Below are 6,147 nucleotides of genomic sequence, written 5' to 3' on the forward strand. Positions count from 1 at the left end.
CTGCCTTTTAACAGGCAGAAACCTCGGACAGACCCTTCGGCTCTAGGTGGGTGGTCGTCTGCCTTGACCAGTTGGGTTTGGTTGGTTTATAGATTTACAACATAATGACAGAGTTCTCCTTTGACAAAATATTTTTATAGCTCATACAGTGCTTGAATAATGGTAACTGGAAGACTATCCAATCTATGTATTATTTTCTTAAAGTAGATTTATTTTATTATTTTGCAGCAGCTACAACCTAAAAAACAAAATTTTAAGTGAAAACTTGAGAACCCAAATAAGACAATGGAAAATGTTTTCCATACAAAAAAGGGGGGAAAAGCATTCATTTTGTCTTTCAGCATACAGAATAGACTTGTTTGTGCTACGTGGCCTACCACCCAAACCACTCATTTGAACGTGGGCTGTGTGAGACAGACAGGCATTAGCAAACAATAGAACCCTTGCAGCAGTTGCTCTAAAAGCTGTAATAGTGTTGAAATATTTTAGGTCTGATGTTTCTAAATAAGGTTTTATCCAGTTTAAGATAAGAGAAGATGTTCCTTTATTGATCCTCTGTGGGAAAAATTTAAGTTGACACAGCAGCACAGGGGACATTTACAGTGGAATACTTTTGCTCAAGCTGTCGCTGTTAAAACAAGGCAAGCTAGGTGAGAAACTGTTATTGAAGGCACTGTTTGTGTCCTTGCTTGCATGCACAGCAGTCGTACCTTGAATCTAAATTCTCATTAGTCCAGAAGGTGAGAATCTCTTTCTTAAGATCAGAGCACAAACACATTTATGTGTTTCTGTCATGGGAGCTTGAACATTGGTGCTCCTGGTGCACAACAGCATCCTGCCACCCACTGGCTGAACCTAATATGTCCACCAGGGGTCCTGCTGTGATCTGTGGAGAAACTTTAATGACGTGCAATTACTGTAAAACTTTGTAGACCTGCAACACGGACCAATTGTCTAAATGAATTCAGCTTAGCATGACCAGCCTCCACCTGCAGGCCGTCTATTGGTTGCATTGGTACAGTATTTTACTGTTAGAATTTGACTTCTTGAGGTGTTTCAAGTAAAGTAACCATAATTCCTCCCACTATTATCTTAATTTCTTTTTCCTGTCAAATATGCTCATGTTATTGTGGTCCTTGAAATTCACTTAGAGCACACAAAATTTGTTTTTTTTATTTATATTTTTTATTTATTTCAGTTTGGAAAAGGGCAGGCACTTTCCAAAGGTTCTCACCAGATTATTCGATGAACCATCTGTCTATCACCATCTATCACAGGCGATCAATCCGATCAACGAACCATATCACATACACACTACTGTAACACTACTGTTACTGAAGCCTCTTCAGTTCTTATAGAACTCATGGTAGCAGCACCTACACTAACCTCTCTGGGAGCCATCATTGTTGTTTATCTAGCTGCCAGTACTTCCTTAAAAGATGCTGATTGGTCCGGTAGCACATAGTTAAATCAAAACGCATAGATTAAAGCCAGGCTGCCTCACAAGGTTAACTTTTTGTATGCATTCAGTGTATTAGATTTTTGTCAGGATGTGAGCTGTGCAGGTTCTCTGTTATTCTGCCTACAGACCTAAGTTTTCAGTTTTCCCAAGTTGATTGTTGTGTATTCTCTCTGAACTTGGGCCCCATATATCAGTCCTATCAGAATGCTCAACATAATTATTATTATTTAACTTTAAGAAAGTGATTTTTATATTGTTATTGTTTTGGATTATGGTACTTAAAATCAATTTTCAAGTACCACTCATTTGCTTAAAGCCTTGTTTATTCATATATCTACTACATATTCCATCTCTCCACTCACAATAAAAAAGCCCCAGAAAGGAAAAAGCTCAGCCATGAAGTTGGAGAGCCATTATATGTCAAATTGTTGGAAATAGATTAGAATTGCAACAATGGAGGAGGGCAATAGTTTGTAGCTGCTGTTTTCTGTTGGCAAAGAGCAATTGAGATCAGAGGAAAGTACAGTGTGTTGACCCTCCACCTGAAACAGAATGGTGATTGTGTTTGACAGTTGTATTGACTCAAAAGTCAAATGAAACTAAAAACCTGAAACATTTATCTTTCTTTGTGCTGCTGCATGGGATGTATGCAGTCTGTCAGATATTTATAACACAGATTACATAGGCAGCAGCAGCAGTATTAGCAGTTTGACTAGCCTACCACTGTCTTACCACTGAAAACAACCAAAGTTAGTGTTAAAGGGGAACTTGGCAACTTTTCAGCTTAATAAACCCGTTTAGAAATCATTTGGATGGTTAAATGGCCTGTTCCGGTGAAAATGGTGACCCCCACCCCCCTCAGGCGACCCCAGGCGGAAAAACCAACCTTGCAACTTTGGGACTACCGTCCTGGTAAATTGGAAATAGGAAGTATCGTGAGAAGCGAGAACGAGCGAGAAACACGAACGGCTTTACGGCAACACGCCGCCCTCAATAACGGTTAGTGTATAATGTATTACCCACCTCGGTAGATATTGCTCCACACGAAAAAGTTGCCCGGCGAAAAAAAGGCACATCAGCAGCGGTAGAAAAGGGGAGAGGGGTGCCCGAAGTGAGTTTTTTTTTACGACATGTTGTGATAATACACGTCCCAGAGCTGTAGGGGGTTGAGAAAAACATGCGATGACAAAAGTGAAAACCAGCGAAGAAATGGCTAGAGTTGCCAAGTTCCCCTTTAAATATTGTACAGTGAGATGTACAGCAACTGTTTTCTAAGAAAGAAAGTACATTATACATTTCAGTTTAATAATGCAAACATTAGAAAGAAAAAGGGCTGTTGGCTAAGTCTGGCTCAGTTTTGTTTGTTAGGTAAAGAGCCAGACTGTTGCAGCCTCTCTCTGGACTCCAGAGCAAGCTGGAGCTCTGGCTACTATACTATGATGTCTATCCCATCAGAGTCCCAAACATAAGATGATTTGTTGACTCGAGTAAGTCAGCTCTGTAACTCTGCTAAATCCCAGTGTCTCCTTTCAGTGCTTCAAGGATTTTTTTGGTGCATTCGAGTTAAGTCCACCGGGGCTTATAGTGGTTTCTCTGCAGAATCGCCTCAGCAAAAGTGCTCGAGGGCTCTGATGCAAACTTTCAGGAATAATTTCAGTGAGTCTGCAAAGCTGCAAAATGTACACATTGAATATTTCCTAATTGCAGCATTTCTCTATAAGCAAATTAGGCACAAAAAATAATCTATTTTTTTATTGTCACTTAAGTACATCCAAAACTATAAACTCCTGAACGATAATTAGTCTATCTATTTCCACTTTAAGGCTCAAGCTGCCCAGACAAGTACAAAGGCTAAATAAATTGTGGTAATGGTAATGAAAAGTTCAAACACGCTACACAAATGTCAGAAATTTTGATTTTTGTGCAGCAAAACACAGTATAAATGTTGAATACTGCATGGTCAAGGGAATAAGGAGGCATCAGTTTCTCTTTGTGAGACATCCTCTTCTGCCACTCTCCCCTCTCTCTAATCCTCTACCCTTCCTCCTCCTCTCCTCACCCCATCCATCCAGTAATGCCTCCACCCTCTCTCTGCAGGTTTGAGCACATAGCTGGTGACGGGATGAAGCTGATGAAAAGCAGCGTTGTGAGGCATCCCGAGTCTCCCATGCGCTCGTACAGTCTCTTTACATCTCACTGAACCCGGAAAGTTAACAGGCCCTGGCAGGCATCTGAATAAGAGGGAGGTGCAACCCAGATCTCCCAGTTAGAGCCTCTCTGTGATAGTGTTGTAAACACCAGGGCTTAATTGGGATACTGGCCGGTGAACAGCTTGATTTTCATCAGCCGTTTATTGATGCTCACAGCTCCATGAGTTGGAATGTGGGAGGCTGCACAGGGCCTCATAGATCACAGAGGCATTGAGATTTGACTGTTCATGACCTCAGCGGAGTTGAATGTGAGGTAAGAGTGATAGTTAGACTGTCACCTTTTACAACGAAAATGATGAAAACGCCTGTTATTGGAATCATCTATCTAACCATTCATTAAGGTTTCCAGCACTCTTGAACACCAGTAATTAATGCATGAATGGAGGCTCTGAAGCCTGAATAATGAGAATGTTTATCCTTTTTTTTTGCACTAATACTGACTGACCAATTATGCCCTGCACTTACATATATTTTAGATTTTAATCCACCTCTAAGTCTTTCCTTTCTGCAGCTGCTCAGGCTTTATCCACAAACCCAACCGATACAGCATTCACTAAATGCATCGCGCTCACGCTTTTACCTCTCGAATGGGTTGGCCTGTGTAGACATGAGTTGACGTGGTTAAGACAGTGAGGTTGTGAGTAGACTGACAGCTGGACTCCAGGGGAAGAAATAACCAAGAGTGCACCAATGATGAAAAGATGAACTGGATATACTGTTTAATGTTATTACTAAGCCACACTTCTAACGCCCTCTCATCTGTGTACATTTGTTATATTTGATAAATAATTTACAACAATCGGTTCCCAACCTTTTTGTCCAGCATACCCCCATGCCCCTTTGATCTGTGTACTCTCTGGTTCACTGATTTACATGATGTCAAATTCTCTGCTCTTTTCATTTTTATAGCCATCGTGTGTGTTTGCCTAAACTGTGTTCATTTTTTGGCCTATTCTTGTCTCCAATTTGTTTTTACGCTTTGCAATTTTCTACTCATGATTTAAGGCCAAATAGGAAATGGAGTTTGATCTTTGCAGTGTGCCAGCAGAGCTCCTTAATGCCCCCTCCCTGCATCAGCTGAACTACACAAAGTCCTCAGGAGCCATTCAGATATGAGAGCTGACACACATACAGTATGAAAGTGTCTCTCAGGGCTGCACTGACCTGAGGGACAAGCTCAGCAGAGAGTTTGTTCTGTAGTCTATCACATCACCTACAGGATGTTACATGCTCAAGACTTTGGATGGGGAGTTTTTTTGCAGAAGGCATAGTGCCAGGAGTGTGTGTTTATGTGTGGGTGTTTTTGAGAGAGTATTTACCATCTGAGAGTGCATTTCAGCCTTAATTCAAGGCACACACACACACGCATTGATGCACAGTTTGAACTGAACTGAACTGAATGGAAATCATGCCGTAATGGCATGTGAGTAAGACTATCAACTTTATTTGTTTTTAGCATTTGTAGTTGAGGACCAGGAATAAACAAGGAATGTCAGGAATGTCAGTCTCCATACTTGAAGGGAAAAACTCTCGGTTTATCTCAGCATCTTAACTTCAAACTGTAAAAAGTCATTGGTTACACACACGTGTAGTTAAAGTGTCACAAGGTTTGGGCTTCTCCTCAAGGCTAAGGAAACCCACAGAAATGTTCACAAGTTTGTTTCAAAGTTTCTGTTTAGCTCAGTGAGTAAAAATACATGTCTGATGTCAAGTGTTGTCTGTTTTGTAACAGCGATTACCTGAGAGAGAAACTTTATACTGGGATAATAATGAGATGGGAAAATATGACACAGTGAGGAGATGAATGCAAGCAAAAGATTCAGTTACTGTCATGCTGATATAAAGTTGAACAGGGTTTTAAAAGAAAAGTTCTTTTAGTTTTTCCTAATTGAACTCGCTTCCTGTGTTAAAATGTTCCTGTAGCTACAAATTAGAAATTAAGAATCTGCTTCAATCTAATAATTTCTGTTATCATTTTCACTTAAACGGCTGTGACACTGAATACAAGTCCCTTTTTAGACACTGTTTAAAGGGAAGTATGTTTTACTTCTCCGTTATCCCACGACCACACAAGGTCATGCTAATATCTGTGTTTTTCTTGTAAGACAGATCAGACATTTCTGTCTGTAGGAAACACTAGTCAGCATCTGACTGTAAAAGATAATGACACAGCAATTATAATGTAGCATTAATCTGCCTTAATGCTTCACTGTCAAGGTCCTGTTTGAACTCTGTCTGTCTGTCTGTCTGTCAGTAGCAGATATTTACAGATAGCTAGGACCTAGCAGGAATAACAGACCACAGACCGAGAGCTAAGTTTGAACGGTCGGTCAGCTTGGTCAGCTGCTGGGTGATATAATGGATCAACCAATATACTAGTTTCAATTTCCAGTATGATTTTATGTCTTTACTACCTTGCAGTTTGCACAGTAAACATTGTTTGCATTCTTACTCATATATTGTATCATTCTGTAC

Source organism: Morone saxatilis, unplaced genomic scaffold, assembly GCF_004916995.1.
Source record: "Morone saxatilis isolate NCDOM2014 unplaced genomic scaffold, NCSU_SB_2.0 Contig23, whole genome shotgun sequence".
Classification (NCBI taxonomy): Eukaryota; Metazoa; Chordata; class Actinopteri; family Moronidae; genus Morone; species Morone saxatilis.